Genomic DNA, 26463 nt, shown 5'->3' with positions numbered 1-26463 from the left:
TAGATAGAGTCTTATCATCATTTTGCAAGAGGAATAAATTGAAGTGAAAAAATAATTTTTTGATAGAATTGGATAATTGATGTAGGTTGGGTTACAATTTTAGCATCTTTTTTCCACCTCAACCATTTAAATTATAACTGGGTCGAATTAGGATAGCATAAATTGCAAGATTTTTGAATAATTAATTTTCAAGATGTCTTAATAATAGTTGAAAGGTTATTTTTGTTGGGTTCAAATTTGAATTTAAATTTAAGGTGTAGACTCTTTTAAAGACTTTTCTAACATTACGATCTCTTTTGAGATGATCTCATTTTCAAAAGGACTTAGAATGGGAAGAAAATCTTGGGTTTCAATATTATTGTTGAGTGACATTAACAAAATGAGTATAAGCAAGATATGATTGGGTTGCATTTGTTTATTAGCAAATCATATAAATTTGATTCTTTTTTGCTTTATTTCAATTTAAGTGAAGTAATTGGGTAATTCCGATTGAAATAGCAAATTGGGTCTGGATAATATTGCATTAAGAATCTATTTGATATCTATTTGATTCAATTAGATAGCAATTGGGTTGGATTAGTTTACACGCAACCCAATTGATCATATAAAGCAGGAGTACAAATATCTATTTAATCCAAACAGATTTGGTTGATGTGGAGGAGATTGGGTTAGATAGAGTCTTATCATCATTTTGCAAGAGGAATAAATTGGAGTGAAAAAATAATTTTTTGATAGAATTGGATAATTGATTTAGGTTGGGTTACAATTTTAGCATCTTTTTTCCACCTCAACCATTTAAATTATAACTGGATCGAATTAGGATAACATAAATTGCAAGATTTTTGAATAACTAATTTTCAAGATGTCTTAATAACAGTTGAAAGGTTATTTTTGTGGAGTTCAAATTTGAATTTAGATTTAAGGTGTAGACTCTTTTAAAGACTTTTCTAACTTTACAATCTCTTTTTAGATGATCTCATTTTCAAAAGGACTTAGAATGGGAAGAAAATCTTGGATTTCAATATTATTGTTGAGTGACATTAACAAAATGAGTATAAGCAAGATATGATTGGGTTGAATTTGTTTATTATCAAATCATATAAATTTTATTCTTTTTTGCTTTATTTCAATCTAAATGAAGTAATTGGGTCTGGATAAGATTGCATTAAGAGTCATTATTAAGAATCTATTTGATATAATTAGATAGTAGTTGGGTTGGATTAGTTTAGACGCAACCCAATAGATCATATAATGCAGGAGTAGGAATAAATTTCTATTTTATCCAAACTGATTTGGTTGTTGTGGAGGAGATTGGGTTAGATAGAGTCTTATCATCATTTTGCAAGAGGAATAAATTGGAGTGAAAAACAATTTTTTGATAGAACTGGATAGTTGATGTAGGTTGGGTTACAATTTTAGCATCTTTTTCCACCTCAACCATTTAAATTATAACTGGGTCGAATTAGGATAGGATAACTTGCAAGATTTTTGAATAACTAATTTTCAAGAAGTCTTAATAATGGTTGAAAAGTAATTTTTGTTGGGTTCAAAGTTGAATTTAGATTTAAGGTGTAGACTCACCGTAATTGTTGATATAATCTGAGGTCAACGCATGGCGGCGCAACAATCGCCTGCTGATTGGGGACCTCTGGTGGATTTAAATGTACGGTAGCCACCGTGAACGGTGTTCTTAGTCAACCCTCGTAATTACGCACAAAAACTCAAATAAATTCAAAGCTGATTTGATTATTCCATAAATTTTGTTTTACTTTTTGTTTAAACCGTCAAAAACTTTTCTTTTCCTTGCGTTATTGAATAAAAAGAACTAATCAAAATCAAGTAGTCCACGTATTTAACACAACGCACACAGCACACCGCGATGTAATCTATCTTTTCCTTAAACTTCGTATTAGTTCTCTCGAGCAACACACGAACGTGGGGGCATTCGCGCTTAACGCATCTACGTTCACGACTGTCTCTCGGACGTACTTCTGGCTGGTCGGTCCGGGTTTGGACCGCAGCATCCCGGGGCCCCCACTCTGTAGTTTCGGTCCCGTTTCTTCGTTCGTTGGCGCCGCCTCCGAACCACCCAGCTCGCCCACGTGCCAGCTCCGCCCCGACGCGACCTGCACGCGTCCTCGCCGCCTCCGATTCGCATTGTCTGAAAAACGGGACGGGAGGCGTGGCTCTTCTGGGGGCCCCCCGACGTCGAGTGGCCTCTACGTCGTCGGTCTCTACCCCGGCGGATTAAACAATGACCGGTACCGGCTACTACTCTATGTACATTATGTAACGGTGGCGCGGCCCCCTTTTGCGCCCGTTTCTGGCCAAGCGATCGATGTGGGGGCGTCGCGACGACGATAACCACGAAGATGACGTTAACCATCCAACAGTTACTTATTAATGATTATTTATACATTTTTTTAAAAATAAAAGTATTGAAACATCATTAATGTTAAACTAGAACTAAACACTAGCACTATCACTACAACTAACACTAGACCTAGAACTAGAAACAAGTTTGAAGTTGTTTTCTGAAGAAGGTTGCAATATGGCATCCGAAATGTCAAACATTTTTTCAAAAAACTTAACTCGAAAATTTTTAGATTTAGGAGCACTTTTACCACCTCTTCATAAATTTATCCGATAGATAAATCCAACGTTACTACCATCTTCTGGTTAAGCTATCTATCTGATTATTACAATGGATACGGCGATTTCACGCGCTCTGATTGGCTAGTAGATGGGTTTATCTATAAGATAAATTTAACTAAAAGATGGTAGTAATTAGTCAATGCGAGTGTTTGAAACCGCCGTAACCATGGCAACTATCCTCTAGATAGTTTATCAGGAGGATGGTAAAAGTGAGCCTAAGGGCTGATTGTACCATCCTCCTGATAAACTATCTAAGGGATAATTACCATGGTTGCAGCGGTTTTAATCGCTCCCATTGGCTAAGGCTCGTTACTACCATCTTCCGGTTAAGCTATCTAAGGGATTATTACCACGGTTACGGCTATTTTACGCGCTCTGATTGGCTAGTAGATGGGTTTGTCTATAAGATAAATTTAACTAAAAGATGGTAGTAATGGACCTAAGTGCGCCAATTTATCTATCGGATAAATTTATCAAGTTGCAAGTGTAAATTTTTATATAAATAAAAACAATGCGTTTATTATCTAAATCGGACCGGTTTCGGAATTAGTATTCCATCTTCAGCCGAAAAATAAATATAAAGAATATCAATACTAAAATATAAAAAAGTTACAATAACTTACTGTCAATCATCGAAGCTAATAGAATCGAGAAAATTCTTGGAAAAGGAACATTTGAAAAACCAAAAAAGTTGATTATTTATATTTATACGAAAGTTTCTAGTTCTAGGTCTAGTGTTAGTTCTAGTTTTAGTTTAATTAACACCGCCCGTGAAAGCCTTCGTACTTATAGTATTAATGTTGTAATGGTAAACCAACAGACTTAGACTTAGACCTCAACACAACATTTTAAATGATAATTAAGATTTCAAACAATGCATATGAAGAAGATTCCTATTTCTTGGTAAACTTAATATTTTAAGTAACAAATTGGATTCTCGAATAATCAAATAATATTTTGGGATAATTTTGATGTTTGCAAATAAGCATCATAACATAGAATTAGTACATTACATAACAATACATAATTTTTTTATTAACGTAACCAATTTGAAATACGCTGCTATTTTATCATCGAGGTTCAATCATTTAGCACACATCTATTTATACCGAAATTTTTAAACTATGAGAATTTCGTTTTTATGAAATTCGTTATTTTTTTTGTAACACAAAGTCTCGAGACTACTACTTAAACTTGAAGAATTTTAAAAATAAACCGTACCGTTTTCGGCGTGCTATGATGAGAAGAGTGAGAGAACTCGCGAAGGAACGTCATCGTCGGTTGACAAGTGGCACTCAATGAGCCATCAAAAACTCGGGGCGAAGCCGCTCGTCAACACTTCACCAGAACGCGAACCTCTTGATTCAATACGTGTTACAATTTTCTGTGTAACGCCGCCACTGGAAAAACCGTTTTACAACGATCATTTCAGCCTCAGCTAAAAAAAAATCCAATTCATCTTCGAATCACCTGAAAATCATCTCAAATTGATCGTTTTTGACATCAAAGATGTTTTTTATTTTTTTTTGGGATCAAACGGTTCCTTATAAAACTAGATGAGGATGCTTTAATGAAGCGTAAAGTGATGTTAAAAAAATAACGTCCTTAAAAATAATTTCATAACCTCATAAAATCCAATCTTAAGTTCAAAAATAGATGTTAAGTTAACAATCTAATTCTCTCGGTGACCTTCCGGGGTCTTCCTGAGTCTCGCAGAAATAATTACAAAACCCATACCTCACGCACTAAAACCATCTCCGAAGAGGCACTTCCATGTCTCGGGTTCTCGAGTTGAAAAGAAAAATCGGAAAACGGATGCGAGTCTGAGCCTTGGCCAACAAGCATAAAAACCTGAAAATGGTAAAAGGTAATTGGCACCGCTCCGTATGCGTTTAACAACGCTTCTATGTCCTCTTGGCAGGGGGTAGCGCTATCCTGCTGGGAGTAGCACACGAGTGCCGACCGTGAAGGTTCTCTCTCATTGTACCATACGTAACCCAACAGACGCAAAGAATTTTTTTCTTCATTTTAAAAACGATCAACAAGGATGAGTTGAAGATGAGATGTTGAGGATAATGACCTTGATCTATAATTTTTTCCTTTAAATTTTATCTTTTCTGAAAAAACTTACCCTATGTTTAAAAAGTTAAAAAAGTAAAAATACGGTGTGATAAAGTTGAACACGTGGATCCTATTTATCTTTAGGTGGAGAGTTAAAAAAATGGTAGCACGCTATTTTAAGTAACGGGTTAAAGTCGCTGCTAATAGGCTATCTATTAGGGATGTGTGAAAAGTACTTTTATAATTTGTGCTCATCAATATAAAAAAGTGTCACACGTCATAGAATTACTTTTTAATGTTGTATAACGATTTAAAAAGCTAATAAATTATTTTTTTCGAAATCCCAACAACCTCTAAAAGATTTTAATAACCATCCAAAAAGAATCAAAAATTAAAAGCTTTAACATATCTCGTCGTCCAGAAATGTACATACAAGAACTCTCAACTCCGTCTCATCTTTCCACAACAGATCTATTTCGCAAATTAAAAATACTTAAGGGTATTTTCAGATGAACTGGAACGTTCTCCTCCTCCCGTTGTCTCTTGCTGCCGCTTGCTTACTGCTGCTGTTGGCCACACTTTTGGAGCAATGCCAAAACACCAACGAAACTCCTCGAAAGCGCAACCGGACGACGACGGACGCGAAAGAAAACGTTCTCAATCGAGAGAGGGAATGACCATTCATGAAAACCACAAAGAAACTACAACGTCTTCACATAGATACAAGCACTAGAACGAACAGAAACGGGCTACACTGAAAAATAAAAAAAAGAAATAAAACGAAAAAGCGGTAGTCACAATGCGTGGAGGTTGGTTTTAAGAGAAAGAAAAAAGTTAATTAGGACGGACTTCAAAGCTCGTTGACAATCGCCTCTTTTCTTGTTCTTCTTCTACTCTACAACGACCCAAAATAGAAACGTCCCGCGTCCGGTTTGGACGGTCGAGCGTCGCGACGCCAACCTCTTCTTCTTGACTTCCGGCAGGCTCCGTGCCAAAGTTGACAATGGAAATCCCACGTGAACCGTTTTGTCTGCTTTGCTATTTGAGTTATGGAGATGTCTGGGGAGTTACCAGAAATATCTTTAACACAACGTACAGAAACTATTTGGAAACAACTTTTTAAAAACAAACAAATGTAAATTTAAAAAATCACATCTATTTTATTTATAGGAATTAAAAGAATTAAGTTTACTGGATAATAAAATATCCGTTATAAACAAACAATTAAAAAAATGATCTGTCAATATAGTTAAATATAAAAATTATTGAGATTAAAAAATTAAATTATAACCCAGCCTTATTGTCATAGTCTGGAAGATATACAATTATGAATAATAATAAGTATGGCACTTTATCAAGTAAAATCCCTAAATGTATGGAATTTCTCGAAAACGTATGTTCTCTAGTTTAGGAATTTCCCATTCTTTTTGTTTCACTGTTATGGTTGAATGATTTTTGATTTCTTAATTTTTTCAGATAGGGAATAGTTATTGAAAGGATTTAATTTATTGGATACTTTAAAATAGTTTTATGGTATAATATGATTATAGTTGGGACTGGATAGGAGAGATATTGATGAACTTGTAAAGTAATTCATCACTAGGACTGAAAAGACGATTATGAAGATGTCTAAATTGTCTAATGGATCTTAACGCCGATATTTTCAATGTGATAGTAATTGTAGATGGTAAGTCTTAGTAATTTTGGCGCTTCACACAGAACTATAGATACATGGTATATGATGGGTTTCCATATGGATCTGTAGATGTGTAACACATTTCGTTGAGATTCTGCGACCCTAAGTATTAGAAATTTGAAGGAATTAGTGCGACATTTACTTTTTACTTTCACCTTGAAGTCTTGGTTCAGTGAGCAAAGCATTTGTATGGGTGTCGTTGCAAAATGTTTTAAAATCGAGTGCCAGAACTAATGCATGGGCGAATCTAGCCAAAAATGTTGAAGTTACAATTTACTGTTGTTGATACCCATGTCATAATGACTCTAGATCCGGGTATCATGGTGAGCATCAGATCATTTCACCGCCGATCAAATGAAAGAGGACTTAAGAGACGTTGGTTGGAAAAAACCTTTTGTATTAGTAAAAAAATGAATGAGACAGAGTAATGTATGTTCGCCGCCGTACTGCAAAAGAACTTGATCTTCTATGTACGAAAGAAATTGTTAAGCTTGGAGATCTCTAAGTTTTTATAGTTTATCGTTAGTCAAGAGATAACCGTCTTTATCGCATCAATAGAAGAATTACAGAGCAAATCAGGATTTTCCAAAACAGGATTTTAATATGTTATGCCTCACATATGTGTGTGTATAGCAGGGTTTTGTGCTACAAAGCATTTCCGGGGTTATTACTGCGTCTTTGAAAAGCTGGAAATTAACTTTTGTGGTAATGGTGTGGTTTTGTGAGCTTCCTTCGTCCTTCAGTCATATCTTCGTTAACGTATTGGACATCTTCAACGCACCAAACTAAGACATCGTATTGCGTGGCTTAAATACTTGCACAAAAGAAGCAACCTTATGAAAATGGAGATATGATAAAATAGAAGTATCTAAAATCTGTTGATTCGTTGTTTGCCAAGTAAAAAAATAAAGACCAGATAGCGTCTGCCATAAATTCAGAACAACTTTCTATTAATACTGAAACCTGTAGATCTAATGAATAGGGACATTTTCTTGTAATTAAAAGATAATTTAAATGACTGTAATTATTTTTCAATAAAACTCGATGGGTTAGGTTGGGTTAGTATTGGGTTGATATCGCTCAAATGGTCCTAAATAGGTCTTTGTCCTAAAGGTTTTTAGTGATTATAGTGAAATTGGTTATAAAAATTGTGGACAAGATTAGAGTGCATGTTACAGAGAAGATGGTTCAAAAACTTGACAGATGAAAGAAGAAGAAATATGGGCAATTCTGAATAATAATATGGAAAAAGTTCACAAGCCACATTAATTTATACCATTAGCAACCAAATATTTCCATATGCAGGTCATGCAAAAACATGTTTGGGCTTCTCTCTCCTATGGTGCTGTAGTCCACTGTTGAATCCTCCATAATTCTCCATAACTTTTGCTTTTCTCTGTTTTTGAAGTTACTGGCAGCTTTGGATTTTGATCTCACAGTCATCAAACCATGATAGCAATTATACAGTTTACAATTACTGAAATTAGGGTGCTAGATGTTAATGATCAGACATTGTTGATTTTGTAAAATTGAGGATTGGGTATTATAAATGAATTGTGTCGACTTATACAAATTATGTGAATTTGTGCTAGAGGAAATTCATGGGCTCCTGGTCATTGGGAGTTAATCCTTGATATATAAGTTTGGATAATATATACAGATTGTATAAATAATTGAAGTTTAGAAAAATTTTATAACGTGTTTAACGAAAATTACGTTTATTAATGTTTAATTAAGGTAATTTTGTTTGTCTATTAATTTCTTTTTATTTAATCTTATTAATTAATGAATTAATATTAAATACTTGTATTTTATTTTTGTTAGGCTTCAGTTCTTAGTAGTTTGAATGAATAATAAACAGTTCGTTTGAAATTGACTTCTTGGTATTCCAATGTTTGTTGTTTTATTTATGGATCATCGTCAATATCCTTTTCAAAACATTCTTAAATAGTAGTTCTTATTACACTGTAACAAAAATGTGTTCCCGTCTTGGAAGTGCCTGATTTTGTTGCAATATTATTATAGAATATTGTGGTTTTGGTTTGAAAAATAGTTTTTTGTTGAAATAGAATAGCGACACACTACGTCCATTCAGTAACAACGTTCATTCGAGTAAAGTCAGGCGCCGCCGTAAAGAAATTTTTAACATCCTCCGAGAGACACGTTTGTTTTTTACGTTCATTCGCCTCCTGGAAGATATCATCACGTAACGTTTGTCTTAATTACTGGACATTTCAAATCCCATTTCCGCTCCTGACAAAACAGAAAACCTCCACTCGACGACGACGACGACGACTCAACTGTGATGGGTATTTCCCCACGGGAGAAAATTAATCTATTAGTTCTTAATTTGGCACAAAATTAAAAGAAATATAATTACCGGGAGGACGGAGTATATAGCTCTCTTCACCGGAGCCGACCACTTTATTATTAATTACCCTTACGATTACGTCCCTTTTCCGATACATCTTTTATATTTCTTTATTTTTATTACTATTATTAATCTCTTTTAGAATCCGTTTAACAAATTGATAGCAATTCTAACAGAAATAAACCATTTTTTTATAGAATAAATTGGAGATATTCAGATATTACGCACGTGAAAACTGTTTGCCAAAATATTTTAGCGTCACGCTGGGATGTATTCCTAACCCTAAAAATATCTACCAACTGCGAATTTCCTAACAAACAAATAGGCGTCATTTCTAAAGTCTGTTTAGCGGTATCGCTTCCATCTTCATTATTAAAGATTAGTTAAGGATATTTTATCGAATACGATGATCATTTGAGGAAGGGGATTTATAATTAATAATTTCACGTGATATTAAATGAATGTGATGATTAATAGAGAATTTTCTTATTATCTACATCGATTTGAAATGTTAAAGATGTTAAATCGTAGATTTTAGATCGATAAGTATTTTAATATTGAGGTTGGTTCGGAATTTCCTTTTTTTACAAATTACATATATAAATTATAAATTTATAATATTTATATCGATTAAAATATCTTCTTTAAAATGATATACAACAAATAATTTTTACTACCCATTGAAATTGGATTTAATCATTAAATAATTTGCTGTAAGCTTTTAAAACGACACCATAAATAATAGTACATATCTGATACGATCGTTTATTGGACGATTCAGTGACCTGGCCCGTGACCAATTTGTTTGACAAAAACAAGTTAGAACTTAACCACATAAATTTCATGTATTTAATTAAAAAAATTGAGTAACTTATTTTTGCTTCAACAGATAACAATTATTCTACTTAACCACTAAAATCATAGTTGAAAGTTAGTCGACAAATAATTAAAAATGCATGAGATTTAATGCACCACGTCCAAATTGGGTTAAACCGGAAGCCCCGTTTGTGCTTCGATATCATCCCCAAAGCGCCCCCCGTCTTCAGCCGCGTTTGTTTTAAAGCGAATCCCTCAAACAGATCCTCATTATAAGTTGCCTAATGTTCATAAAATATGAACCGGATACGCTCCGAGTTCCGAGTCTAAAGGGGGGTGAAAACGGCCCCCGGATGCTGTCGGCCGTAATGCGGTTAACCCTTTAACTGAAGGGGGGTCGACCCAGGACGACGCGTCCTTTTGACATTATCTCCTATTAAGGTTAATTGTTTTAGATTTTTTTTACAATTTCGAGAGAGAGATTGGATTAAAAAAATTTGAATAAAAGAAAATGCTGTAAAACATCGTATTTTTACATCTATTATTTATTTAATTGGAAAAATTTAAAAAAATAATTAAATCTCGCGAAACTAATTAAATAACTATTGAAGGTTATAGAAAGTAACAATTTTAATGAGGTTTAAATACGTTGCTGAAAAGCATTTCTTTGCTGTATACATACATATAAGAGCGATTAAACTGTATGTTGTACTCAGCGCAAAGAGATATCAATTCTAATCTTCTCTGATCATGATTAATGCATGATATGCATTGATGCTCGTCTTTTAAACAATATTATAAATATTTAAATAGGTGACAACATCGAGTCGACATAATTATTTTATACACACGAAACGATTCAAGATTTTGTAGATCATCATGTAGATGTTCATGTACATAGATGACAGATGGAGTAATAATACAGGTCTTCTCAAAGGTTTTATTTTTAACAAGCAAGGTTTAGGTAAAATTATACTGATCATTTAAAAGCTGTATCAACTAATCTGTAAAGTCAAAGAACATGTGGGATACCTCAAGGAAATTCGTTTTATATAGAAATAATAGAAAAACATATTGTAAAATGTTTTTTTATACTACTACTTCAATCTACTTTATCACAAGACATAATCAGTATACTAAATTGCATAAAATTTGAGAAAAATAAAAATATTTGGATTTTTAAGAAACCTTTCACTATTTATTTATTAATATGTATATTTCGCGATGTCTGAAAATTTGGTTTCGTCGCTCTTAACTATAGATTTCCAGAAAAATTATGCCTACATGAAGTTTACTTTACAGCGATACAGCCAGTATCATATCTCTACCTGATATGCATCAATAGGTACTGTATTTAGGAAGCATCAAGACTCCTTGATAATTGCATAAAATCTTTACATAGTTCTTATTAAATCTGTATCATCTTTATTGTGTATCTAAATTGATGATTATATTATACCTCTATCGAATTGATTTTAACTCTCTATCATAAATACATCAAGTCTCCATCAAACTTACATCGAGACAACTTCGTATTTTTATCAAATCGCGCTTACAAAATATTTCTACTGCATTGAGACTCTTATTTGTGAATGAATGCGACTTTGACAATCAGCCTTACGGGTTGCAATGATCTAATCTAACGTTTAATGATTCATGAAAATCCATGAATGATATCATGAATTCTAAAAGTTATCAATCTACAAACAATGATAAAAGTAGTCGCTTGTGGGCGCCGTTTTAACATGGAAACGTCTTGAAATGCTTTTTGCTAGGAATGAGCATATAAAATAAATATACATATTGTTACTAATAATTTTTTGAAATATAATAGCAACGCTGCAGGCCGACGTTGACGGGGTGATAGATGTTGGAGGAAGCGCATCTTGGGTCCTAATTAATGTTACCAATGTAAGCTAAATGGAGCTGTAGAAACTCCAAAAACCACAAGCATGTCTTTAGAGAAGAATATTATAAGAGATATTAAGGATATTAAGAGTGTGTCTGTAAAGTAAGGATATTGTATCACATCTCTATTGGGTATGTTTCAATATTGTGTCTAGGACTGTACCTAGAGGCATTCAAGATTGCATAGAACCTCCATACAATGCTTATTAAATCTATATCAAGTTTTTGAAGTTTGCATTAAATTATGCATCTGAATTGAGAGATGCATTATGCCCAGTACTGTAAATGTCGAAAGGTTGTATGAGTAGGACACATTAACTTGAACAAGTCTGTCGTACGCAGATGCACTTGCAAGTCTTCAACAAGCTTTCATCGAGACAACTCCGTCTACATAATTTACATAAGCTTCACATGAAGTTTTCACCTTATTTCTATCCAGTCCCGCCTGTACAGTGCCAGGTCTCTCTGGATCTGCATCTGTGTCTAGGAATGCTTGAATCTTCTTATAATTCTTATTAAAACTGTATTAAGTGTTTGAAGTCCGTATCAAATCTCTGTTATGTCTCTTGACTTGAGAGATGCATTATACCTCCATGAAGTTTACTTTATATTTCTATCATCTCTACATCAAAACCTCACCTTGTTTGTAGCAAGTCAAGTTTCTGTCAAGACTGCATTAAGCCAGTATCATATCTCTATTTGATATGCATCAATAGGTAGTGTATTTAGAAAGCATAAAGACTCCTTGATAATTGCATACAATCTTTATACAGGTTAATTTATTAGCTCACCATCAAACTTTAACATATGGTAGCTAATCCAATTACCAAAAAAATTTTAATGAACCTATTTCAATTATTTACGAAATTATAACACTTTAATGGCAAATGACGCTATTGAAATCTTTCTTGATATTCTCGTACTGACTAACCATACACGAAAATTATATCAGTATACTATTCAATGCTATAAGCGTACATTTTGAATTTTTTCTTACATGTAATAATTATACCGCAAAATTACAGCAAACTGACATATTACAATGACAACTTTGTTTTTATTGAATGTTTGATTTTACTGACTATTAATAAATTTGCTGCAGAAAACTTTAAAGTGTTATAATATCGTAAATAATTTAAATAGGACATATGTTCATTAACATTTTTTTTTGGTAATTGGATTAGCTACCATATGTTAAAGTTTTATGGTGAGCTAATAAATCACCCTGTAACTATCTATCATAAATACATCAAGTCTTCATCAGACTTACTTCGAAACAACTTCGTATTTTTATCAAATTGTACCTTTATGGGATTTGCATCAATTCTGCATCTAGGAATGTATCAAATTTGCTTCAAGATTGCATAAAATCTTCATATAGTTCTTATTAAAACATCGTAAAGTCTTTACTTCACATCTCTTCATGCTCAAGTTTACATCAAGTCTGCACCGAGATAACACTGTATAAAGCAAGTCAAGTTTATGCAGAGTCAAGTTTCTGTCAAGACTGCGTCAAGTCTTCATCAAGCTTACTCTGAAACAACTCTATATAAAGCTTATTTCATCTCGTTCGTAGCAAGTCAAGATCCTGTCAAGATTGCATTATTTGGCAGTTGTCTGCTAACATAGTAGAAATTAATACAAGTCTGCTGGATGAGAGTACAAAGAGTACTGTTTACGTTTGTTGTTTTCAAAGTGGTGATATTCTGCCTTAATATTATTTTAGGCTAATTAGATACTATATCAGCAAATTTAAGAAATAATTCTGATCCGGTGAGGTCTTATTAGGTGAAAGTCTAGAAAGTGAATTGAGAAGTTTATTTTGTGAAAATAGTAACTTTAAATCAGATAAGGCGTCAAGAAATAATCAACTGAAAACAGCTTTTGTTAACACGCTTAGAATCAATGAAGAAAAAGATAAAAAATTATAAAATCTTGTACATACACAGTACTGGTGTATTTAGCCGAGGACGACAGAAATTCTACAAAACGCTTGGGTTGGGTTGGGCTCTCAAGATTTTCAATTTTTCGAACCGCAATGTTTCCAAATTGATTTTGTTTCAGAAGTGTTTGTATTCGCTTTAATAATAAGTGAAGAAAAGGTAGAGTATGGAGAAGATTACGCTTTATCACTTATATGATATGTTTCCTCATCAAATTTAAGAGTTTTGATGTTGAATACAATTCCATCTTTTTTCTCATTTCTTCTTGCTATGTCAAAATTCTATCTCTGCCAATACATACGACCAATCAATTACCGGTTAAGTTCAATGTTCAATACTCCTTGTTGATTATAAACTAACAATGATAGGGATTATGCTTCTAAAATCTTAGAAGCAAAAACTGGAGAAGAATCATTATTTGCAATTGATCACAAGAAGATGTTCATACTATGAAAGAAAAGGAAAATGTTATCATGCTCTGAATCTTGGAATCTTGCATCGCAGGGTTGGAAATTGATGAATGAACATAGATATATTTGACAATGAAAGATATTCTAGATTAGGAGTTAAATCTTTTATAACCACGTCAATCGAAATGCACTCAAATGGTTTAAGATAGAACAAGCCTTGAATATATCAGAATGTACTGATATAGAGAACGTTCTTGGAGAAAAGGTTTGAATTAAAAGATGCAGAAAGTTCTAGAAGAGGGTTAGTTAAATAAATATGTTAGTGAGAAAAAATTCTAAATACTGTGTTAAGTTCATTTGAAATTTTTAAACGTCATATTAAATAAATATTCCATAATAATTCTTTAAATAAAATGTAAATATAGTAACAAAAATTTTTTCAATATTATTCAACAATATTATCCCTGTACTGGGTGTTGTCAATGCCTTAATGTGCTAAGCCATTAATCACGTGGGGTTTTCAGGAAAAGAGGGAGGTTGTGACAGAGTTCGTTCGAAAAAGAGATAACGCTGCGCCATCTGGCTTTCGGTTCGGATACGCGATCGTTTTCTTCTTATCGCCGGTCTTTCGCCCTTCTGCGTTCTTCAATCGCTGTGGTGGTAGTCGAAAAGCTAAAGCGTCCAAAAACTGCGCAATGAGTGAGAGTCAGCCGCCGACTCATCGTTGACGTTACGAAATGGGGTCGTTAACGGGGGTTACAAAAAAAAGTATCCACCTCCGCCTCAAACACCGCCCCCTCCCCACTAAAAAAAAATCACCCTGTGTGCTATTACGAGCACGTGTGGTGTGTATTTTTTGAAAAAATTTATGTCGTTAAAGTGTAATTTAGATGAATTCGATGGTTAAAAATTAAAGAGATTCAGATGTTTTTCATCATTCAGATTATCAGACATTATTCCAATTTTATTTTCTTTTATCACCTCCTGATAAATTTATCCGATAGAGAAATCCAGTTCTTAGCCAATGAGAGCGCTTAAAACCGCCGTAACCATGGCAACTATCCTCTAGATAGTTTATCAGGAGGATGGTAAAAGTGGGCCTTAATTAAAAACAATATTTTTTTATGAAGACCCCTACCAATTTATTATTATTAATACATTAAAAGAGATAATTACAAAAAAGAAAACTATTATAAAAAAAAAGATGAAAAACAATTTCCTTTTAAAAACAGGATGTTTTGACGATTAAGTTTATTAACAAATACTTAAAAGATATCGCGTTGGTTTTAGCTTCTGTGGCTGGAAGTAATCGAAATAAAGGAAGTAATTACACGAAGGTTTGAAGCTTAAATAGTTTATATCTCCGCGTAATATAATTGTTATCGACACGCAGAAAGGTTATTAGATTATTTTTCGAAAAAAAAAGAAACAAGAAAAATTAATGAATGGCGTTTATATGGTGGCGTTCGATCTTGTGTGAACCGGTTTTCGAGAAGTCCGAACACAGTTTCCGTCCCCATCCTCTCTTCTTCTTCTCCTTCATTCCCGTCTCTTCAGGTGTTTGAACCCGTTTTATAGCCGACCCGAAGAATCACAATGAGATAACTTTGTCCAACTCTTTTTCTTTATCTAATTAACCCGAAAGGAATTAACGATTAAATTAAAATAAAAAAAGGAAAGAGGAAGAAGGTATCTAATGATTCCATATCCAACTTTACACACACGAACAGCGACCACCTGGTTGTTATTGTAAAAGAAATTTGGTAATGAAGAGAAAGAAGTTTTTTTTTATTTCTCAGGCAGTAAATAAAGAAAACGATATAGGAAGAACGATTTCGTAATGATTATGTTAAATTAAGTGTGTGTATATCCGTTTGACCCACTATATGATACTTAAAATAGACGGGAACGAGAAAATCTTGGAATCTTAGCACGTTTAAAATTTTGAAATATATCATTTTCAGGTATGTACATAACATATTAAGAAAATTTACAGTTTTATTATTTAATTTGAACTCGTTTAAAAATGTCTTATAAATTTAAACTAACTTTAAATATATTCGTTAAAAAAAAACTTAAACCTAAGTATTAAGAAGATTGTAGTCGAAATCCCTTACACAATTTAAAATTGTGTTTCTGTTGGGTTTTGTTGTTAGTGTTAATACTCAAATCTCTATTCGACAACACGAAAAAGTCTTTAGATTCGTGTCGCGGACTATAAGAAGTGTTTTTGAGGGGTGGTAATTGAAACTTAGAGAACGGTTCGGAGAACGAAATGACACCATCGCCAACTGAACCGTAGAACCTCTTCGGTGGACAGAGAGTTGTTAAAGGGGCGTAGAGGATTGTGTCTGGCCATTGAAAAATTGTAAAGTCCCTCACGTCTTCGCCTCGCTCCCGTATAATACATTCAAATTACAAAACGTATTATTCTACCCCGGGTCCCCGTTTTCTTCTCGCTCCTCTCCTCTTTTCTCTTTGTGCGGACGGAGGCCGCGCTCCGGATTTAGAGAGAATAAAAAATTCGAGTCTACGCGTATTTATCTTGCAGCGGTACAATGTGGTATCGTCCTTTGAATTGTCCCGGACAATGGACCTCGGAAATGCCTTCCAGTTCTGGACTTAATGGATTCGAATAAATCTCAGTTCAGGTCTTAACGACCAACAGCAATTTTTTTTCTTCAATTTTTTTGGTCTGTTATTTACGGTCAAAAAGATTATTAATCTTTATTAATTATCTATTATTCAAAAAGATACAATCATTACTTAATTATTTAGATAGGTATTAAATATAAAGAAATAAAAGTATTTACACCGCAACCGAATGAATTCAATGAAAACATGATTCTGTGCAAACTTCTTATTCCACTAACTCCAAAACTAGTGACATAATTGTTCAATACATTGATATCAATGCAATTGATTTTCTCGAATCATTGATACATTGCGGGCTTCAACATTGATTGACACGATCGACCAATTAAGAAATGTGCAGAAGTCGTAGGAGTGGAATCATTTGGACAGTTAACAAGCGCGTCAAAGGACTTGAATTGAGTATAGATTTTATCGTAATAGATTTGAATTCTATTTACGGTATAGCTAATTCCTCATAAGTTAAATGAGCATTATCCAACATTCCACCAAAATTAAAACCAAATGCTTCTAATTTTATCAAAGTTATATAAATACGTATATAGATTTTTGCACTATGTCACTCAAAAATTCAATGTGCAAATATTTTGTTAAAAAATAAATTACTATACAGGGTATCTAAACTATTCGTACAGTTTTGAAATTTTGGTAGCATGAATTGTTCATTCGGAACTTTCGATCTAAAATATTTTCAAGATGGCTGCCACTTGCGGTTTACCGGAAGTAGACCATATCTTCGTTATTTAAAATATGTTGACTTTCATAAAAGTTATTGGTACCTAGCGTTTTTTGTTTTCGAGTTATTTTGATTTTAAGTTTTTTTTTGCAAATTTCACCATGCTTTTTAAAACCCCATATCCCAGCCAAGGTTCATTCAAAAAAGCTCAATACTAACATGGACCAAAAACTGTCAAAATTCCAAAGCTTTCTAATAAAAAAAATCTGCATTTCGTGCATGTTTTAATAAATTTCCCAATATGAGGCAAACTACAATAAATAGGTATAGGAGGATGGGCAGAAAGACTCTAAAGACTATTTTTGGTTGAGTTTTAATTTATAACTTCTTTTTTGTATTTATATACTCCTTTTTTTTAATTTATTTGTATTTTTTGCATCCAAAAATAAAATTTGTTTTCTCTCTCTCTATGTATAGGAATGCTTTGTAGAGAATTAAATTCCCATTCTAATAGACTAAAAAAATATGGGGCGATCCATTTAAAATTTTCGATTTTGTCGCCATTGAATATGGAGAAACAGTAATTCAATTTTTGACCATTGTGTATAAGATACTCCAATACAACAAATGACAATCTATTTGACAGCATCTGAAGAGTAATCGTGCCAATGTACATCTTTTTTGAATGAACGTTGGCTGAGATATGGGGTTTTAAACAGCATGTTGAAATTTACCAAAAAAATCTTAAAACCAAAATAACTCGAAAACCTTCTAAGTACCAATAACTTTTATCAAAGTTAACTTATTTTAACGGTGCATTAAAAACTATTTAAAATAACGAAGTTATGGTCTACTTATGGCCATCTTGAAAATATTTTAGATCGAAAGTTCCGAATGAACAACCCATGCTACCAAAATTTCAAATCTCTACGAATAGTGGAACATGAAATAGTTCTAACGAACAAGTTAGGTGAGACACCCTGTATAAATATAACCTTTCAATAGTCATGAGCCACCTCTTTTTTGCTTAAATCATGACTTGCGCTCTGAAACTCAACCGTTATTTGAAATGGAAACACTGCAAGAGATCACGTATTCACAAGATTAGCCGTAATTGGTTGAACGCATTGAGCTTTTAAATATTAGTTTTGTCATATTACAGCCAAGTATAGGCCAAGTCCTATTACAAATGCTATAAAAATGTGTTCGGAGTTGAGGTAATTATCTTTTTATAAGATTATGTTTAAACGACACAGTTATTCGATGTTTTGTTAAACACGTATAAAGCATAATTTGGTAGGATTTCCGTTTTATTCTGTTTTATGGTTTCAACACAATATAGTCTCTATTTAGCTAATAGAAGCACAAGGTCGATAGATGTAAACTAATTATCAATTAAATTATTTCGCTTACTACCATAAATTGGTTTTGACATATTACGCAGCTTATGTTAGTTTAGAGAGCTCGTGTTCTTGTTGAGAAGGTGTTCAAATATTTTGAGCTCTGCCAATTGTGTCTTATTATTTTGATAATTGATTAGGTCAACTTGTTTTGAGGTTTACTTGCTTTGTTTGAAGTTAGATTTGGTTACTTTACATTCAGTCGCTTTGCAGTTGGGTTGGAATGCTTTAAGATTGGATTGCCATGTTTTGCAGTTGAGTTGGTTTCTTTGTGGTAAGCTTTCGTTGCTTTGAAGTTGGCCTGGCTCGCTTTGTTTATCCTAAAACAATTCAACCCAAACTCTTTTTTCTTACTTTTTGATTGCATTGCTTTGGGATTGAGTTGCCATGCTTTGGAGATGAGTTAATTACTTCGTGGTTTCAACACAATCACCATTTATATTATTTTGTACTTACATCATTGAGACAAAGTAAGTATGATTTCATCAATTATTGCATATTTTTGTACTATGTAAAAGTTTTTGGAAATTTTTGTCAAAAGATTTAAACATAAATGAAATGGGTGCTAAAGGATCAAGCTGTTCATGTTTTGTCGATTATCATCATAATATTTTAAAACATTTGGCCAGATTTAAGTCGTCACAGCTCTCATCTATACTTTGGGTCTCAACAAATTATAACATATGATCGCTTTCTGTGGCAGCAGCAACATCAACGATTTATCTCCGATTGCTAATAGTGATTTGTCGATTACTTCTTGTTACATGATCCATTGGGCACATTCATGTTTTATTTACCCGGAATTAGTGTTGTGATGTTTTGTGAAAACGCATAATCAGGATAGAAGACAATTAGCAATATTTTTGAATAAGTAAAGAAAATTTAAACCTATTTATAGAAATGAAAAGATAGAAAAGAGTAATTATAGAAAAGAGTGTTAGTGACTCCGAATTAAACAGCCAAATCTGGAAACATTTTTTGCAGCATTTTTTTGATGATACTATGTTACCTATAATTGTTAATAATTTCAATAAATCTATATATATATCTGATAATATATATATCAATATCTATATAATAAATCTATTAGCAAAAATTTAAAGTTACAAAATAAATTATTTGATTGCGATGAAATTCTAGTAGGACTAATACAGTTAGCTGGCTTTCAAAACTACTAGTTTGAATACAAAAAAGTTGTGAAATTAAGATCGAACTAGGTTAATATGTGCCAGTAACTAGTAAAGTTTGCATTTCTTTTTATGAATAATTAGACCTTATGTAAAAAATATAAAGGATCAACCTAAGAAACAAAAAACTTAGCTATAATTCGTTTAGACATATACAAACTGTTTGTTGTTTCTGATCTGTAAATATGATAAATATACTAGATTTTGGTGTCAAAAGGACACAAACACCTTAAAAAGCTGGGTCGTAAAGCCTTCTTGTCGCCCCAGTTTTTTAAAATAGACAATTTCAGAAATGTTTCTGTTTATGTTTCAGTATTGGGACTCACAATATAACGTACACTGCATTGTTTGTGATGGCGTATCAAATATGAAGAGAGGATGTAACTTATTAGGCTTTAATAACAGCGTACAAGTTACAGTAGGTGGTAAAAGAATCCATTAAGAAAAAATCCAGGACATTTCAAATACTCCATAATGGCGAAGCCAGATTTAAAAAGTATATAACAACGACAAGTAAAATATACTGACAATTAGGCACTGTTTCAAGAAATTGGGAATGCTGTTGAATTATTTATTTATTCAGAATTATTGTTATTTTTTTTTTGACGAGATGGTCCAGTTCTTTCTGAGGCATAAGATAAATAAGCAATGTCGATAAGCCAATGTCTTGTTTCATTTTGTGTAATTGAATGGCATCAGGAACACATCTTTGAATGGTATCCTCGCCATTCAATCCTAAGGCTAACTTGGCAAGAAGATTCGCAGAGGATGTAAAATTCGCTTCTTGGGGATTATGTACTGTTTGCGAGGATGCAAACACTTTCCTTTACCTACAGATCAACACACACATATGAGGTGACCTTGAAGATGACCAGTACATCTGATACAAAGTTGAAGCTTGATAGTGTCATATAAAATGTATCAATAAACACTAGATTACAGATAGATTATAGAAATATGATGCTGTAATAGATCAACATCGTTTTTTTGAGATTGTTTTGAATGAAGTTGCTTATCCAAATAGCGTAATAAAAGCTACACAAATAGATATGACTGAAAATATAGTTAGAAATGTCTAATAATAATTTCAGTTGTATAATCATTTTGTTTACAAGTTCTACTTATATTAATTAAATCTTATTTAAAAATAAAATTTTAAATTTGAATTTGTTATAAAAGTCAATAATATCAATAAATATGAAGAAACCTACTTTTTAAATTAATCAATTAACATTTAATTTTAATATTGAAGATGTTGTGCAATTAGTTAGATAATTTTTTTATTTTCTAATGAGGAAGTTTTTTAATAGGATAAATCAAATTGGTCGTATATTTTCGTTGTTGGGTTGGGGAACAGGTGCACCTTTTTGGTGGCCGGAGGCGATCCCCAGGTGAGTTACGACACACGACGATAGTTCCGAAATTAAATACCGGGGCGAAGAAAGAATCCGATCCAAAGAGTTATGACATCATTACGCAGATCGGGTATTGACCTTTTAACGTTTCAACTTACGCATACCTACCATTGTACCTAATTTAATTATTAGATTAAAATATGATTAAATGTGTTTTGGGTAAAGTTTGTATTCAAAAGACAGCGTCGTCGCCATCGGAATATAAATTTTGCAGCTTGCAACCAACGTTTAAAGGTATAAAGTTAGATTGCGAGCTCGAAGCCGAGAGGTGCATTGTGAACGTCGATGAGCAATTTATGCGAGTAAGTAAATTGAAACAATTTCCGCTTATAGCCGTGCATGCAAAATGGATTAGCGGAACAAGGGGCAGAAAATTACGAATTATTAGAGTCTCCTAGCGCCTAAGCTCCGGACCGAAATTTATGCCACCGTATATTGCGGTCATGTTCCCTGTCAACTATAATATATACCCGAGGGTACATGGTGTAATGCGCAACGTGTAGCCTCCAATTTGTCCTCTTTTACACAGATGATTATTTATTATACATCACAAAATTTAATTCAAAATCAAAATGATAAAATTTAATGAATAATTTTCAAAATAGTAATAGATATCGGTTTTACCCATTAATATCATTCAGAAAAAATGACAAAGTGGCACATATCACCAAACTTTTTTTCATTATATACAGGTGAATAAATTATAATTAATCCCCAGGTGACCGATATAAAAATTAAATCGACTATATCCTTATATCCTAGTTAAATCGAGATGGAAGACCTCTATTAAAAACGTACGAACGTTCTACTGCAATAGCCTTTGCAAAAATCTTTGGTGTCCCGAAAAACTCTGAAATCTTGAGGGCAAAAGCTAATGATGAATTCGCCAAAATTAACTCGATCACAAACAGAAACGAAACCTGACTCGCTTTGGATCAAAACCAGACTTGGTCTTTTCTATCTTACTTTACGGATCAAAATGCTGCTCGTTAAAAACAAAAAAAATCGAAGCCCTGGATATATTTTGCTAGTGCAGAATACTAAGAATTTCGTGGATATAGAGGAACTCTAACGAGTCAATACTACAACAATTGAAACCAAAAAAAGATTGCGAGTCGTGGTGGCTGAAAACATTGCAAAATTTTAGCTTGCAAAAGGTCGCGTGGAAGATCTCATTACAAGGTACACGGACCTTCAAAATTGGAATGGAACACATTCAAAATGGATAAGAACAGGGATGAATGAAGAAATGCTTTGGAGAGCAATGCATGAAAGTACTATTCTCGAATAAGAGATTTCGACTGAGAAGACGAAGAAGAAATTATAATTATCATTCTACCAGCAGACAAAGGAAATTAACAGAAAAGAATACGACGACAAGATAACGAGCCTTTTGTATCTAGCCACCTACAAAAAAAATCTGTTCCAACAGAACAACAGAGAAGTGTGTATAGACTAGTACCACCATGAATTAATGGATTATCTAAAATCTATAAACCAGATATTGTCAGTGCCATAAATTCTCCAAAAATAATATTATATATCAGTGATTCTACGCATTTTGTGGAATCAATTAAAAGTATGAAGTTAAATCCCCAAAATATCCTGGTAAGTTTCGATGTGAAACCTCCATTTACCAGAGTACTAGTCAAAGATGCCTTCGCTAGAATCTCATGTCTCGATAGAACACTGTTTATCATCGACATATTTTAGCTGAAAGTGAAAATTCTACGAGCAATGCGATGGGACAGCCTTGGGACCTTTGTCACTGATAATCGTCAATATGTACATGGAGATATTTGATTAAGAAGCGTTAAGGAAGAGTCTGTGAAAATCAAAGCAATGGTTTCCTTACGAGGATGATGCCTTTGTGATATGGCAGCATAGAAAAGAGTAGCTCAAGAAGTTCCTATCCTATCTGAACTCGCAACACTCCATAATCAAATTTACCATGGCAACGGCAGCTGCTAAACAGCTACCTAGATATTTTACTCACTAGGAAGATAGAACTAGAAACATGCGAATTTAGCCGAATGTTTAGTGTTAATTACAGTGAGTGTTAATTCTAGTTTTAGTTGTTATTTAACGCCAAGTTGTATATTTTGAACACATCGAAGTTGTTTCTAAAGAACGGTATAATGCTGGTATTAGTTCTCTCTATCTCTCTAAAGTGCTGCTCGTTAAAAACAACAAACAAAAGAAAATCGAAGTCCTGGATATATTTTACTAGTACAGAATGCTAAGAATTTCGTGGATACAGAGTTTTCCTCTCCTAACGAGTCAATACTACAACAATTGAAACCAAAAAAAGATTGTGAGTCGTGGTTGTTGAAAACATTGCAAGATTGTAGAGAATATACTAGCTGGCAAAAGGTATCACAAACATCACAGGACAACATCTGTCACGCAAATTCAAAATGGATGAGAACAGGGAAGAATGGAGAAATGCTATGGAGAGCAATTCATGAAAGTACGATTCTCTAATACGAGATTCTGACTGAGAAGACGAAGAAGAAATTATAATTATAATACATTTGCGGACGATCCTTTTAGATGCAGCCACCTATAAGAAAATCTATTCCAGCAGAACAATAGAGAAGTATGTTTGTACAGATTCTAGTACCACCATGAATTAATGGATTATCTAAAATCTATAAATCAGATATTGTCAGTGCCATAAATTCTCCAAAAATAAAATTATATGTCAGTGATTCCATGGATTTTGTGGAATCAATCAAATGTATGAAGTTAAATCCCTAGACGGGTACCACTAGAGTACCAGTTAAAGATGCTGTGGATGGTCTTTGCCAGAATCTCATTCCGGAGGGTTTATCGAAGTATGTTCCAGGACTAATCAGAGTTTATCTACATATCTTAGCTGGAAAGGAGAATTCTACGAGCAATGCGATGGTATAGCGATAGGACCTTTGTAATTGGTAATCACCAATATCTACATGGAGATGTTTGAATAAGAAGCGTTCAGGAAGAGTTTGTCAAAATCAAAGCAATGATTTCCTTACGTGGATGACGCCTTTGTGATATGGCAGCATGGAAAAGAACATCTCCAGAAGTTTATATACCACCTGAACTCGCAACACTCCATAATCAAATTTACTATGGAAACGGAAGCTGCTAAACAGCTACCTGGATGTTTTGCTCACTGCGAAGACAGAACTAGAAATATGCGGATTTAGCAGTCTTGAGAGACATACGGCTAAACCCGAATGTTTCTAATTTTAGGTCTAATGTTAATTCTAGTGCTAGTGTTAATTCTAGTTTCAGTTGTTATTCAGCCTTAGGTGGTTGTATATTTTTAATGAACGACAATTAGAACTAACACTAGACCTATAACTAGAAACATTAACTAAACCCTAATGATTCCACTTCTAGGTCTAGTGTTAATTCTAGTTTTAGTTGTTAGTTAGCGCCAAGTTGTATATTTTGCACACATCGAAGTTGTTTCTAAAGAAGGGTATAATGCTGGTGTTAGTTCTAGTTTTAGTTTAACATAATACATTAATTATAATAAAACTAGTAATAATTATGTAAATAATATTTATCCCTATTGAAAGCGTGTGTATATGTTGAAGCTAGAGCGCATATGTGTGCTTCGGTGATAATAGCTAGGAAAATCCGCCCGTATCTGAGCTTACGATGCAAATGTGTTAAGCTTACGTTATAGTTTTAAATTGCCTTTCTCCGTTTCATACAACATCGACGAATTGAAATAACGATTTAAAAATCGTGCCGAGTAAACATCCGGGGATCGAGTAATAATAATAAGCCGCGTTAGACCACCCATTCATTCATTTACAACTCTAGGAGTCAGGTTTGGTTTATGCTTTAAAACTCGGGAGGAAGTGAAAAAGAAATCATATATAATGGATCGTTTTGGCGATTTTATTTTTGATTTTTTTAATCTGGATCACGTTAAAAAACGGAAGTTCGCGTTTATAAAATCACCATGCGCTATTTAGACCAGGATCAAGAAACTATTAAATCGTAAAGTCGTGGATCCGTTGATTGAATCTCTTTTATGAAAACGTATTTTAAACAAATACGATAATAAAAGTCTTGGTGTTTATTTGCGGCTTGGTCGTGGTTCTGTTGGCCTAAATCGTTGACGGTTTATTCAGGTTCGAATATTAGGTTAGATGAACACTATTAACACTAATATAAAAGCTATAATTGTATCTATAACTGGGTTATTTAAAGTAAAATTGAAGAAATCTTTTTTAGATTGGTAAATTGGAAGGGAAATTTTAGAAAATAAATTAGCAACCAATTTGGTTAAAATAGGAAATTGATCGTTTTCATATTTTAATTTGAATCCAATTATCAAAAATTAATCAATTTCAAGATTTAATTTTATGAAACCGTTTTAACGAGATCATTTTCAGTTATCAAAACGTATTTAGAAACTTACATAAATTTCACTTCGTCTTGATTAATTAAAAATAATTGTTACAAAAGTTGCTTTCACAGTTAAATAACCCAAAGTAAATCAATAAATTTGTTGAAATTTTTAATGCCTAAGTTAAGTTTTTGATTGATTAAAAATAATTGTTACAAAAATCTAAAAATTAGTTAGCTTTCACAATAATGCATTAAAAATAGAAATACCGAAAATCTTTTTGAAGAGGAGTCGTTCGTTCATCGGTTTTAGAGAGAAATAGGTGTTTGAGAAAGACGAAGTCTCTCTCCGCATTCTATCTGTGAATGAACTTTGGCAAGGTGCTGCTTCCGGGTTGCGGAGAGCAAGCTGCAGCAACAGTTTTCTCTTGGACGACGGACCCAGCAACGAACGAACGGAACGAAACGGAACGGTTTCGTCGGGTAGATTATGAATGAACTGGCCGGGACCGATTTAGAACATCTCTGGAACGATGCTATTCGCGTAACTTTCGTGTGGATGACAAAATTGGAAATTCAGAAATTCCACACATAAACATTTTCTCAATATGATTCTTAATTTTCAACCGAGAAAAAAAAACAAAATCATAAAAGATTTTCAAGAGATAATCAACAAAAACAACAACAACAAAAAATGTTGTTCAGAAGGGTCCTTTACGTTCGTGTGAGTGCAAGTATAGATGTAGTGGTGCTTGTATTCTCCGGGATTGGATGAGAGGAAAAGAGGAACGACGGAGAGTTTGAGGACGCGCGGTTTTTAAAACTTGAAGCTGGAGAAAGAAGGTGGAACGACGGAGAGAGAATAAATACCAACAAAGAAAGATAGAAAACTGTACGGCAAAAAAAAGTTCCGCCACCGC

General features: G+C 33.3%; 1 protein-coding gene across 4 annotated transcripts in view; it reads right to left on the bottom strand.

Annotated features, from left to right (window-relative positions):
• Window positions 1–26463, bottom strand: part of LOC111413572 (transcription factor Sox102F) — a 232035-nt gene that overhangs the window by 84714 nt on the left and 120858 nt on the right. The window contains exon 1 of one of the 4 annotated variants that reach the window (XM_023044611.2): window positions 1582–1994. The exons of the other annotated variants lie outside the window; for them this stretch is intronic. The gene's annotated coding sequence lies outside the window, so the exon portion shown is untranslated. Of the gene's footprint in view, window positions 1–1581; window positions 1995–26463 lie in introns of those variants that run through there. 4 annotated transcript variants of the gene reach the window in all.

Source organism: Onthophagus taurus, chromosome 11, assembly GCF_036711975.1.
Source record: "Onthophagus taurus isolate NC chromosome 11, IU_Otau_3.0, whole genome shotgun sequence".
NCBI classification, from domain to species: Eukaryota; Metazoa; Arthropoda; class Insecta; order Coleoptera; family Scarabaeidae; genus Onthophagus; species Onthophagus taurus.
The sequence above is the reverse complement of the archived record's forward strand: the minus strand, read 5'-3'. Positions and strand labels throughout refer to the sequence as shown.